We start from the raw sequence: 13,289 nt of genomic DNA on the forward strand, positions 1-13,289 counted from the left end.
AACCAGTGTTTTTGGAAATACTGTATGTAGTGTGTATGATCATGTTTATGGGTCATTCATACTGAAACACAACACTTATAACAGTAAGATGAATATCACTCCATTTCAATTCTACATCCTTTAGATGAAATTAATTCTGAATCTTGTTTGCTTCTCAGTTTAGTTTTGTCTTATTGTCTTTGAATTATGATAAAAGTGTCCTGGCAGGTACTGACAAGCATTTGTGGTAAAATGTACTTTAAATGTCATTTCTTTTGAAACTTGTGTCAAACTCATATTTGTAATGATGAAGTTGCAACTTAAAATCTATTAATTGTAATATTAGACACACCTCAATTAAAATGATAATCAAGTGCTTCTTTACTTGTGCTTTATTATGTTGGTCAACACATCAAAATTAGCGGGTGAAAATACCATGAAATCAATTATTTAAAATGTACTTTAAAATAAAACTTAAATTGATATTACAAAGTTCATTTTTTGAAGTGTGTACGTTATTTAAGAAATGTAGTCATTAAAGTGTATACTCTTTTTTTTTTATTTTATTAATATTGTATTATGTGCAAGTACAGTTTAAAGAAATAAAATTAAAAAACAAACAAGTGCACATTCAGTTCTGTTGAGAGCACTTCTGGTGCACACAGAGCTCAGATCTCTTCACAGTAATGGACTGAGTTGAGATTCGATGTGTTGATGGTCTAGTGTTTAGTGCACTGACATACAATGCATCTTCACCGAGTCCCAGCTCAGGGTCCTGTGCCTAACACCATGCTTTCCTGTCATTCTCGCCTGTCCTGTTCACTAAAAGCATGACCAGCTGCATTCGTTAGAAGCATCTGTAGGTCCATACTTGTTCAGGTGTTTAGGTAACCCCTCCCCCAGTAAATTGTGAGTCATCAAAAAATATTGGATAAACTTCACGATTATGCGTGCCATTTTTGCGCAAGGGACAGAGGCGGACAGTAGTGAAGTATTTTAACTCCGCTTTAAAAGCACATTTCAAGTGCCAATACTTTATAAAATTTTTTTTTAGAAAACTTTACTTCACAAAATTCCAGAGCACAATATTGTACTTTCTACTGAACTGTTTCATATTCAAAATAATTTAATACTTAATTACATTAGAAATCTATTACTTTCTTACATTTATACAAGTAAATTTAATTCTAAAATTTACTTGAGCACAGGAAAGTACTACATTTTTATGTTCTTAAGTATTAAAGGTAAAAAAAAGAAGAAAAACCTCTAGATAGATTCCGCATTTAACAATGGTTTCCTGAGGGAATGAGATGCTGCTTCGAAACACTTTGGGAATGCCTTCAACATGACTACGCTCTGAATCATGTTTGTAATCAATAGATGGGCAAGAAGACACAGGTGGGGTGAATTAGAGTTAGTTGTGCTCTTCCACGCTAGGCAAGGATTTGCAAGTCTGGCGGCGTGGACATACACGTTCCCAAAGCGTTTCGAGGCAGCTCGAGTTCCAGAATGGGGAACATCTCTAGGTTAAGCATATAACCATGGTTTGCTGAGAGAACAAGATGCCGTGTCTCATTGCCAAACTTCTGGCATCCCTGCGAGCGCTTCCCTTATTCTGCCAGAAGCTTCCACTGTATCCACCGCACATGCTTTTAAGCTTCCCGGGCTGCATTTCCAAAAAGTATCATAAGCCTAAGTTGATCATAGCTCCATTGGGTTCAATGGGTCTACAATGCTTTGGGGAAAGAACATAACTAAGGTGAGAGAACAGAGGAGCTGGGAGTGGCATGAATCTCAAGGTTAAAGGTGAGTTGTCTTCTTCACAGGGCAGCTCTGTGGACATATGTGTCCAGTGCTCACAAAGTCTAGATAAGAGGGGGCCACTGAGAGGGCCTGTAGATCACAAAGTATCTTAATAGAATAAATAACCAGAAGGAAAGTAGTCTATAGGGTGTTTGCCAAGAGGGGCGTGGTAAGCAGCAACGGCCGCCACATAAACTTTCAAGCTGGAGTGGGTCAACCCTGGGGATAAACAGGACTGCAGGAACCCCAGAACTGAACCAACTGGGCAGTTAACTGGGTCGAGCTGGCGGTCTCCGCATCAAGAAAAGCATACAGACAAAGCCTCATGTACCATGGCATCCAGTACGAGAGGAGCTGAATGAGTCAGAGAGAACCAGCGGGGTTAGTGCGAGGTCTCCTGAGTTCAAACATATCCACCTGAACCTGACCTGACCTCCCTGGTGGTTGATATAAGAGACCACTGCTGCCTCTTAGGTCCGGGAGAAAGTGTTCCAGTGCCAGCATCTCCAGGCAGTAGATGTGCCACATGAGATGGCAGCTGCTCCACAGACCCCGGGCTGAGTGGCTACACATGACAGATCCCCAACCGGTGAGGGATGCATCTTTCATTAGCATTACATGACGACAAGGAGCTCCCAGCACCAGGCCCTGAGACAATAACTAAGGCTTCCTCCACGTGTCTAAGGCACGTAACAACTGCGTGACCTTGATCATGCAAAGTTTTCCTCTAGCTGCCAGCAAAAGTCCCAGCAACTGTTTCCAACGTCACAACAGCATTTATACTGCTCAGCTCATAAACAACACAGGTGTATGAAATCAGCATTTAATAAACAGACAAATAACAAATCTCTTGGCCACTAGGGGCAGCTGTAATCAGTACAAGCCATTACTTGTGAAACAAAATAAATAATAATAATAATAAACTTTATTTTATAAAGCGCCTTTAAAGGCAACTTCTCAAAGCGCTGTACACAAACAAGCAATACAAAGCCCAAACAATAAAAGTAACATCAACAATCAAATGCTAATTTCAAAAAATAAGTCTTAAGTCTACCTTTAAAAATGTCATAGCCCTGTGCTTGCCTAAGATCAGGAGGCAGAGAATTCCAAAGGACAGGAGCATATGAAGAAAAAGCCCTGTCACCCATAGATCGTAAGCGTGTTTGAGGAACAACCAGCAAGTTGGATTGTGAAGAACGCAGACTCCGAGTTGGGGCATAGGAAGTTAACAACTCAGATAAATAATAAGGGGCCAAGCTATGCAATGCTTTATATGTCAGCATCATAATTTTAAAATCTACTCTGAATCGTACTGGGAGCCAGTGTAAGGACTCCAAAACTGGAGTGATGTGATTGCATACCCTGGACCCAGTCAATATCCTGGTGGCCGAGTTTTGTACATATTGTAGCTTGTTAAGTGTGGATTTAGAGACTCCGGCTAGAAGGGTGTTACAGTAATCTATCCTAGAGATGACAAAGGAATTCATCAGCTTTTCAGCTACTGAGAAATTTAGCATAGGACGTAATCTAGCTATATTTCTGAGGTGAAAAAAGGATGATTTAACTGTACTCTGAACAAAAGAATCAAATGAAAGCCTAGTATCAAAAATAACTCCAAGATTCCTCACTTTAGCTTGAGTAGCCAAGACAGAGCCATCCATAGTCAAAGATAAGGAACCAGCTTTTGAAATTTGATGACGGGAACCAATAAGCATAACTTCAGTTTTACCCCTATTCAGACACAAAAAATTTGTACTCATCCATTCCTTTATCTCAGAAACACAGCCGGACAGAAAATCAACATCAAGATGTTCACCAGACTTTGAGTGTATATAAATCTGCATATCATCAGCATAAAAGTGATAATGGAGGCCAAGCGATCGCAGCAACTGTCCAAGTGGTGCCAGATAAATATTAAAAAGCAGAGGGCCCAAGACTGAGCCCTGAGGAACCCCAGTGAAAACAGAGCTAATCTCAGACCTGAAACCGCCCATGGAAACGAACTGAGAACGGTCAGTAAAATAGGATTTAAACCACTTCAAAGCTATCCCTGACACACCAAAATCTTGTTCAAGGCGGGCGAGTAATAGACTATGATCAACCGTATCAAAAGCTGCTCTTAAATCAAGAAGGATGAGAATGGAAATTACACCAGAGTCAGAAGCCATCAACAAATCATTGGTAACTGTGACCAAAGCCGTTTCAGTACCTTTTTTACGAAAACCTGACTGAAGAGGATCAAACGGGTTATTAATTGCGAGATGGTTACGTAGATGAAAGGCAACAACACGCTCAAGTATTTTGGCCATGAACGGAAGGTTGGAGATAGGTCGAAAATTATTAAAATCCTCCAGAGTAGTATTTTCTTTTTTTGGTACTGGGGTTACAGCAGCAATCTTTAATGCTGCTGGAACCTCCCCCATCTGTAATGACTCATTCATAATACTAAGGACAGTAGGGCTCAAAACATCGAAGCAAGATTTAAATAAGCTTGAGGGAATAGGATCAAGCAAGCAAGTGGTAGATTTCATGCTTGATACCTCCCTTTTGAGACCCTCAGAATCAAGATGTGGAAAATTCTTTGTGGAAAATGCATGAAATAAAGTTTCATGCATATGTAACACCTGGTCTATGTCATGATTACAGACGTGATTCAGAGTGTGGTCATGCTGAAGTCATTCCCAAAATGTTTTGATGCAGCTCAAGTTCCTGAAGGGGAAAAAATAAACAAGTTATATAAAAAGTAATTTCTTTAAAGTGAATGCATGTAATCCTGTCCTCTGACCCGTATGAAAATCTGCTGCCATCACATAGAGCTGAGGTCACGTGTTGTGTCTGGTCTCTCTGGGTTCCCTCACCATCACAGAAACCTGATTGGGTGTGACGTTGTCCTCTCCTCAGGTGTATCATCAGCCTCCAGCGGCCATGGGAGGATGGGGGATGTGATTGACAGGCTGAACCTATGGCAGAGCAGCAGCGTGACACAGGTGAGAAAACCAGCGCAGCTTCATCACTCTTAGCAGCCACAGATGCCTCCGAAACACTATGTAATGTTTCAATGGAATAGTTAAACAACATAATATTTCATAAATAGACTTTTATTAGACCTGAGTTTGTGTGCAGCTCATGGTCCTCTCTGAACCTGCACGCTCCTGCATAAATAACAGCAGAAAATAAATAATTATAAACACAGTGCTTCTATCTTCTGATTGCTTCTGATCTTTTATCCCAGTCCTGCCTCTCTTGTGCAGTTAAAGGTCACTGTACAGATACGTCATTAATGTGCAAAGCTGATAAGCACTTCTTGCAGTATTTGTATTAGCAAACGGGAAAAAATGCAATAGATTATATTGTACTGTATATGAAAAAAGGCTTTTTCCACAGCATTTGTACAGGGCTTAAAGTATTCCGGCACCGTGCCGGATCTCCGGCGTGTGGCCGTGAGGAAAAAATATATATATAATATTTGAGAGCCTGCGCATGCAGTTTAATATTTTCGAGCCAATTTATTTCTTATACCAATCATATGAGAGGAACACAGCTTTAACTAACGTTACAAGCCTATCAGAAGCAGAGAAGGGCGTGTCCTTGCAACACAGGATGATTGACGCCCATACGTCAATGTCACGTTAGCGTTGTCGGAGAAAACAAAAATGGAGCGCAAGTTTATGAAGCCTGGGGATGATGTCCTAGACTCCTAGCAATAGATAGAGGACTCAAAAATAAATGGCGCTTTTTGGCAGTTGGTGCAAGAAACTGAGAGAGCCCGGGGCTTGTTTCTGCATGATTTGCTTGAGGAAGCTACTGTATGCCAGCAGCGGTAAGAAAGTGCTTGCTCGTTATGATTTATGTCGCGTTCGAGGCAACCCGTAACCCATGTTTTTCCATCCTTAAACCTGTGAAAGTGCACTGGAACGGCAGTCAAACCCGTAACTTCCCACCCGTGAATTCGTACTAGATCGATGTATGTTATGCTGCGTTCCAGGCAGGTTTTTGAGCCCGTAAGTCACGATTTCAAACCACGACTCACGACTTTATAGCGTTCCAGGCAAGTCACGCCAAACTTCCTGAGCGCAAGCAATTGTAGCTAGATTATTAATTTTATTGCAATGTTATATTGTCCTAAAATTGTTTTTTTAACGTGCACCACTTGCGTAAACACTGCATCCATAGGCAATATTATCCGTAGAGGCTGCCATTGTTGTTTTGCAGGCTATGTGACGTCAGAGTTCGTAACTCGGAGTACATCTATCTAGTACAAGTTCACGGGTGGGAAGTCACGGGTTTGACTGCTGTTCCAGTGCAGTTTCACGGGTAGAATGTTGGAAAAATACGGGTTACAGGTTGCCTGGAACGCGGCATTACTCCAAGTTCTGACGTCACACAGCACGCGAAACAACATCGCCTACGGATAATACTGCCTACGGATGCAGTGTTTATGCAAGTGGTACACATTGAAAAATAGATTTTAGGACAATGTAACGTTGCAATAAAATTAATAATCTAGCTAAATTTCCTTGCGCTCAGAAAGTTTGGCGTGACTTGCCTGGAACGGTACAAAGTCATTAGTCATGGTTTGAAATAGTGACTTGCGAGCTAAAACCTGCCTGGAACGCAGCACCAGACTCCGGTCATAGAGCTTCTGCCCGTGCACTCAAACTTACCACGACGTTGCCGGGAGTAGAAACCTGCGCGGGAGGGATTTTTCCGTCCCGCTCCCGCAAAAATATGTTATTTTCTCCCGCTCCCGGCCGCAAACAATCAAGTTTCGTCGCGTTCCCGCCCGCAAAATCCCGTGGGTAAATGTATAGTAGTTTTTCTTTTTTTTTAATACATTGCATATTCTGCCTGCTACTCTTATTTTTTCAGTTTAATCCGTCTCTGCTCCAGTATGCGACCGCAAATACTGAAAGCACTCTCCGATGGTGCGCTAGCTGGAATACAAAGTACATGGCGTGTTTGCTTAATCTCAGAAATTCGTCTTTTCCACCACTGGAGGACATCATCCGGTCTGTGTGCTTCTAATCCATCCAATTTGACATTTATATATAACGCTATTTCGGAATCTAATTAAACGTCACTGTCTATGGTATCATCCGCATCCTCCCATTCCGCAAAGTCTATTTTATTATATTATATATAAAGGTCTATTTGTTTCTAGTTCTTTTATTTTGTTAGATATTTACACTTTGCGGGAGTCCCGCAAATAATTTTATTTTCCCGCAACCCGCACACAATAATATCTTGCCGTCCGCATTCAGCCATCAAATATTGTCCCGCGCCGCACTCGGTGGCGCTGGGTCCCACGGTACTCCCGCGGGAGTGCAGGTCTCTGACCATGTCTGCGATTTAAAAAATATGTTTGTGCACATTTATTCCAAAACATGATTTGTCATTCAGAATTTCGCAGCCACTGGTCACCCTGTGTAGAAAACTGGCAGAAGACAAAAAAAGCGTTAACTAGACTGTTGGTTTCAAATCAACATGCGAGTTACATCCCAGAAAAAAAAGTTATAATAGCCTTGATTTCACTTCTAATCTTCAGTTTAGCAGTTCAGTTCTTTAGCACTTTGAGCACTTAATTATTTAATTATTTAAGCACTTTAAGCACTTGTTATTGTTTAGAAAAATCATTGAAGAGATTCATGTCTATCGCAGTTTGTTTACCATTTTTTTTAAGCACTTTAAGCTCATGTTACTGTATTTTTGTTACTATCGTCAATATTTGAATTAAGTGTGTCTGTGGAGTTTCTCTCCAAACACCCCCCCCCCCCAAAAAAAAAATTCAGGCTCAGGATTTTTTTCCACTTTAAACCCTGTTTGTAGCATATGCATGTTTAAAAAAATCATAATAAAAACTATGCTGATGATGGAAGTCAGTGAGTCCAGGCACTCTGAGGTCTAAACTAGGGCTGTTAAGAGGTTCACATTTAATCTAATTAATGATGTGCTGATTAATTATCCAATTAATCTCAATGTAAACATTGGTTTTATCATTTGCCAAAAGATTGTTTGAAAATATTCTGTTAAATGAGAAAAGCATCAAATAGACATTACATAAATTTGCTTTCGAAAGGAGTATTTTGATTCATCAGAAGGTTTAAGGCTAATATGTGGCCATAAGATTCTTTTCATAAGCCGCATTTGAAGTGGCAGACTGTTCAGGGGCGACATGAATTAGATTTGCTTAAATAATTCTGTAAGATTAATGTCTTAAAAAAAACTTACTGAAATATTATTTTATTTTATTTTTTAAATGAAATTACAGTATGCTCTAGATGTGATGCTTAAATGCCAGCAAGTCACTGTCTTAATAAGTGAGTCACTGAATAATTTACTCACTTGATTTATTCATAAATGCGTATTCATCCAGTAATAAATCACCAGTGTTGATCAGAAATGCTCAACAGGTCTGTTGTGAAATTTTAATTTTAATTTGTGAAACTGAGCAATATTGACTATTGTATCTAAAATGTACATCTTGTTTATTTGAACTGCTGTATACTCTCAGTATCACATTAGCAGTCATGCAGATGTTGGGAGAAACAGCACTCCTGCTCATGTGATATTGCCAAACTATATCACATGATAAAAATATAAGAGAGTGATTTTTTTTTTTTTTTTTTTTTTTTTGTGGTCATACCTTGAATTTCAGGCTCATAGTACTGCACTCTAATAGACTTCATCACACAGCCAGTTGTCCTGCCTCATGATCATCAGACACTGCATCAGTGTAAGATGATGGACATGCCTGGTTATCATTTCCATAATTATTTGCATGAAATAAACATTAAATTAACAGCCCTAGATTAAATGCATATGATTGCAGATTGTATTTTTGTTAAAGTTCTCTATAATTCTTCTTTAATGCTTTAGATTACAACCTGCAACATAATGCGTAAGTTAACAGAATTTACAGCATAACTTTTTTGCAATTATAGTGTACCTATTCAAGTCAAGTCAAGTTGAGCTTGATGTGTGGACATACAGTGGAACGAAATGTGTCTCGCAGGATAAATACAGACAACAATGAACTTAAACAGTATAACCTATACTCACCTAACCTACTGACAGATTTTACTATATACATAAGCTAAAAAAAAACAGACTATACAAATGCTTCATATAATACTATACCTACATACAATTAACCTACTGACAGATTTTGACTTTAAATATACTATATATGAATGTTAACCTATACATAAACTTAAAAAATACAAACTATACGAATGCTTCACATAATACTGTACATGTGCAAAGAGAAACATCGTAAGTCAAGCAGCTGGCTGGGGAATAGTGCAAGATGAATTGTAGTGCATGAGCGTGTAAACATACACATATTACTGAGTCTTTTGTGGGATTATGTACATACAGTAGTGTGTGTGAAAAGTGTGTAGTGCGCTGCGCATAGAGGAGAATGTGTTACTACAGGTGGTTTGTACAGGCCCACTCACCTGTGTGTAGCACACTGCTTTGAATTGCACACACGATAAAAAAAAGAAAGTTTCAGACAGTTTTTCTGTGATGTGGAAGAGTTTGGGGATGGAGGAGGCGAGGTCCATGTTTCAGGAGGTAGGGTGTTTGTGTGGGGTTTCAGAGGAGGGTGGGGTGGTTTGAGTTCAGGGCTCTCACAGCCTGGGGGAAAGAGCTGTTGGGCAGTCTTTGCAGAGTGGGCTCTAATGCTCCAGTACCATCTTCCTGATGGAGGGATGGGTGGGGTCCTTCATGATATTGGTGGCTTAACTGGAGCATTGTGTACAGAGAATGTCCATAATGGAGGAGAGAGGGGCACAGATGATGCAGCTGGTCAGCACGCTCTCTACGGTTCCTCTGTAGAATGTAGTGAGGATGGGTAGAGGAAGACTTGCTCTTTTAAGCTGACTTAAAAGAGCAAGTCCTCTTGGAGAGTGATGTAATGTTGGTGATCCAGGTGAGATCCTCTGTGTTTTGCATCTCCAGAAATTTTGTTTTGCTGACTCTCTCCACAGTCGAGCTGTCGACGGTCAGTGGGGGATGTTCAATGGAGTTCCTCCTTAAGTCCATCACAACCTCTATTGTCTTACTCACACTGTAGGGACAGGTTGTTTGCACCACACCATTCAACCAGTTGTGCCACTTCCTCTCTGTAGGGTGTTTCATCATTGTTGCTGATGAGACCTACCACAGTTGTGTCTTCGGCAAACTTGATGACGTGGTTGAAGCTGGAGCTGAACTTGGTAGTGCAGTAATGGGTCAGCAGTGTGAAGAGTAGCGGGCTGAGCACACAGCCTTGTGGGGCACCTGTGCTCAGTGTGGTAGTGCTCAATGCGTAGCAGCCGACCCGGGTGTCCGACTGAGGTCTTCCAGTTAGAAAGGAATGTGTTTTTGGGGTAAGAAACTGTAAAACTGCTAATTATTTCTATTATAGGTATTTTGAAATGAATGGATACCTATTCTAATATACGTGGTATGTATGACCAGACAACAATCTTATATTTGTAAGCATTTTAGCAAAAACATACATTGTGTACTTTTTTAAAAACACATATAAAACACGCTGGTAATTGTTTAAATCCAAAAACTCGGTTGAGACTGTTGGGTTAGGAAGCTGGCTTGATTTAACCCAGTTTGGGTTGATAACAGTAATAATTAAATTAGTGGTGCTGGGTTAGGACTATGGAGGACGTTAAAGAGAGCAAGAAGAAAGTCACATTATTTTAAACGCAAACAGTTCTGTGACTGCAGTGCTGAAGACAGGAACATTTGTGGAAAATAGGAGAAAACGAATCAAAGAACAGATGAGGGACAACTTTAAAACTGACTGGAGTGTGTTTATTTAAAATAGAAGCAGTGAATGTGGTGAACGTGAACTGAAAACAGCTGGAATTCAGTGCCTGAGGCGATCAAGTCGGTGTTTGTGGTGCTCATGACAGGAATATGGGTTGAAAATACAAGAAAACTAATCAAAATGGAGAGGAGAGAGATTGGAATGTGCTCTTTTAAAACTGGAGGGTTTTGTCTGAGTATGTTCTCACAACATGAGAAGCGATTCATGAGCAGTAAAACCGGGAACTGAACTATAGTCAAAATGGAGGACGTGGATCAAAACGGTAATATCAAATCCTGTCAGTTCGCTATAATACAGCTTTAATCTTGACATTCATTGTTTATTACTGTGTGTTTATTGTCGTGATGGTTTGGCCATAATAGTTTAACTTCGTCATTGGGTGAAAAACATGAACAAATTAAAAAAATATATATTTAATTTGTTCTTTAACAAGTTTTTCAAAAGAATTTGGTTTAACTGTATAAGCTGTATAAGTATGGAGTTGCTTTGCTTTTTTCTGATTTGCTTTTTTTGCTTTTTTTTGTAATAAAGGTTTATCTTTTATTATCTGTTGCCTTTGTTGTTACTGTTGTCATGTTGTGTGTGATTTAATTAAAAAACCTGTTTTGGGTTCATTTAACCCAGCGTTAGGTCTATAGTAAATTTCAAACAATATTTGATTTAAATAAAACAGTCCATGTTTATTGATATATTACCGTTTATATCATATCGTATGATGACCTACTGTATAAACACCCATTTCAGAGCAATTTGTTGTAGATTACTTAACTTCATGGAACAAGTGTATATTTGCACAATAATAATAATAGGATTAATTTAATCGTTCTCTGGCAAAATTATTATTATTTTTTTTTATTTTTTTTTTTTTATAAAAACACCAAATCATACATCCACTGAAATGCAAATGTTGTATCATGTATTTTGTACATGTGAAAGTGAAAGTGAAGTGACATTCAGCCAAGTACGGTGACCCATACTCAGAATTTGTGCTCTGCATTTAACCCATCCGAAATGCACACACACAGAGCAGTGAACACACACACACTGTGAACACACACCCGGAGCAGTGGGCAGCCATTTATGCTGCGGCGCCCGGGGAGCAGTTGGGGGTTCGATGCCTTGCTCAAGGGCACCTAAGTCGTGGTATTGAAGGTGGAGAGAGAACTGTACATGCATTCCCCCCACCCACAATTCCTGCCGGCCCGGGACTCGAACTCACAACCTTTCGATTGGGAGTCCGACTCTCTAACCATTAGGCCACGACTTATCATGTACAGATGGAAAGAGGTAAGCTTGTTTTAAGCTGCATTGAACCTTGAACCAGAAAATCTGAGCATATCACACCAGTCCTCAGGTCCTTACACTGGCTTCCAGTTACATTTAGGATTGACTTTAAAGTACTTTTACTCGTATATAAGTCACTAAATGACCTAGGACCGAAATATATTTCAGATATGCTCACTGAATATAAACCTAACAGAGCACTCAGATCATTAGGATCGAGTCAGTTAGAAATACCAAGGGTTCACACAAAACAAGGGGAGTCCTCCTTTAGTTACTATGCCGCCCGCAGCTGGAATCAGCTTCCAGAAGAGATGTGCTAAAACACTGGTCACATTTAAATCTAGACTTAAAACTCATCTGTTTAGCTGTGCATTTATTGAATGAGCACTGTGCGATGTCCGAACCGATTGCACTGTATTTTATGTATTTCAATGTATTTTATGTAAAATAATTTTTTATTTTTAACTTTTAAAATCATTTTAAATAAGTCAATTTTTAAATCGTTTCCAAAGTTTTAAAATTGCTTGTTTTTATTTATGTATTATTTTTCTTCATGACCATTTTACTTTCTTTTATGTAAAGCACTTTGAATTACCATTGTGTATGAAATGTGCTATATAAATAAACTTGCCTTGCCGTGCCTTGATGGTATATCATGCAAAGTTATTTGGGGACAGTGGTGTTGGAAAGTTCCTGTTGTGATGTTACTGAGATCGACGAATAAGCTTTCATAAGGTAATTAGACTTGTGAATTATAAATTATAGCAGAAACTCATTAACTCCTTTCACTAGATGTTCACTTTTGTTGTTCAGTAATCTATAACAATATAAAATGATAACCAGATGCTAGACATTTAGTGTGTCGCTCGGCCTCTGCTCCTGCAGAAATCTGGCTGGGCTCTGGTTATTTTAGTTGAGAAGTGTCTCCCAGCAGCAGTGCAGATTAACTGCCGGAGGTCTCCACTGTTTTAATCTCTCAGTGTGACTGTAAGTGATAATAGATTACGATCCCACTGTGACCGCGGTCAATCCCAACGGATCCATTCAGTCCAATCAAAAGGGATGAATCAAGTCCAGAGCATTAAACTTTATTAGAGACGTCTGAGCTTTGGCAGATCATTTTGCAGTCACTTCTCCGTCGCTGGCTTCTCTGACTCAGACACAGAGCGGATGCTTTAGAGAATTTCATCAGCGGGACGCTGAACTGATCCGCTCGGTATTAAAGCTTCCTTTGAGAGAAATTGCCAATTGATTCTGCTCTCAGAAGAGGAGCGTTAGTGTGACGTCCAGAGAGAGAGTGGATTAGTATCGTTTCTGACCTCTGTGTCCAAAAAGGCTGTGTGTGATGAAAGCATCTCTCCCTCTGTGTTGCGCGGATACAAATGGGCCGGGT

The 13,289-nt window shown here is 39.7% G+C and overlaps 1 protein-coding gene across 2 annotated transcripts in view; it reads left to right on the top strand.

The window, feature by feature from the left end:
• LOC132107150 (leucine-rich repeat and fibronectin type-III domain-containing protein 2-like) overlaps positions 1–13,289 on the top strand; it is a 113,810-nt gene that overhangs the window by 59,523 nt on the left and 40,998 nt on the right. Inside the window, exon 2 of one of the 2 annotated variants that reach the window (XM_059513380.1) lies at positions 4,684–4,769. The exons of the other annotated variant lie outside the window; for it this stretch is intronic. The gene's annotated coding sequence lies outside the window, so the exon portion shown is untranslated. The remainder of the gene's footprint in view (positions 1–4,683; positions 4,770–13,289) is intronic. 2 annotated transcript variants of the gene reach the window in all.

The sequence above is a fragment of the Carassius carassius genome, chromosome 27 (genome assembly GCF_963082965.1).
Source record: "Carassius carassius chromosome 27, fCarCar2.1, whole genome shotgun sequence".
Classification (NCBI taxonomy): domain Eukaryota; kingdom Metazoa; phylum Chordata; class Actinopteri; order Cypriniformes; family Cyprinidae; genus Carassius; species Carassius carassius.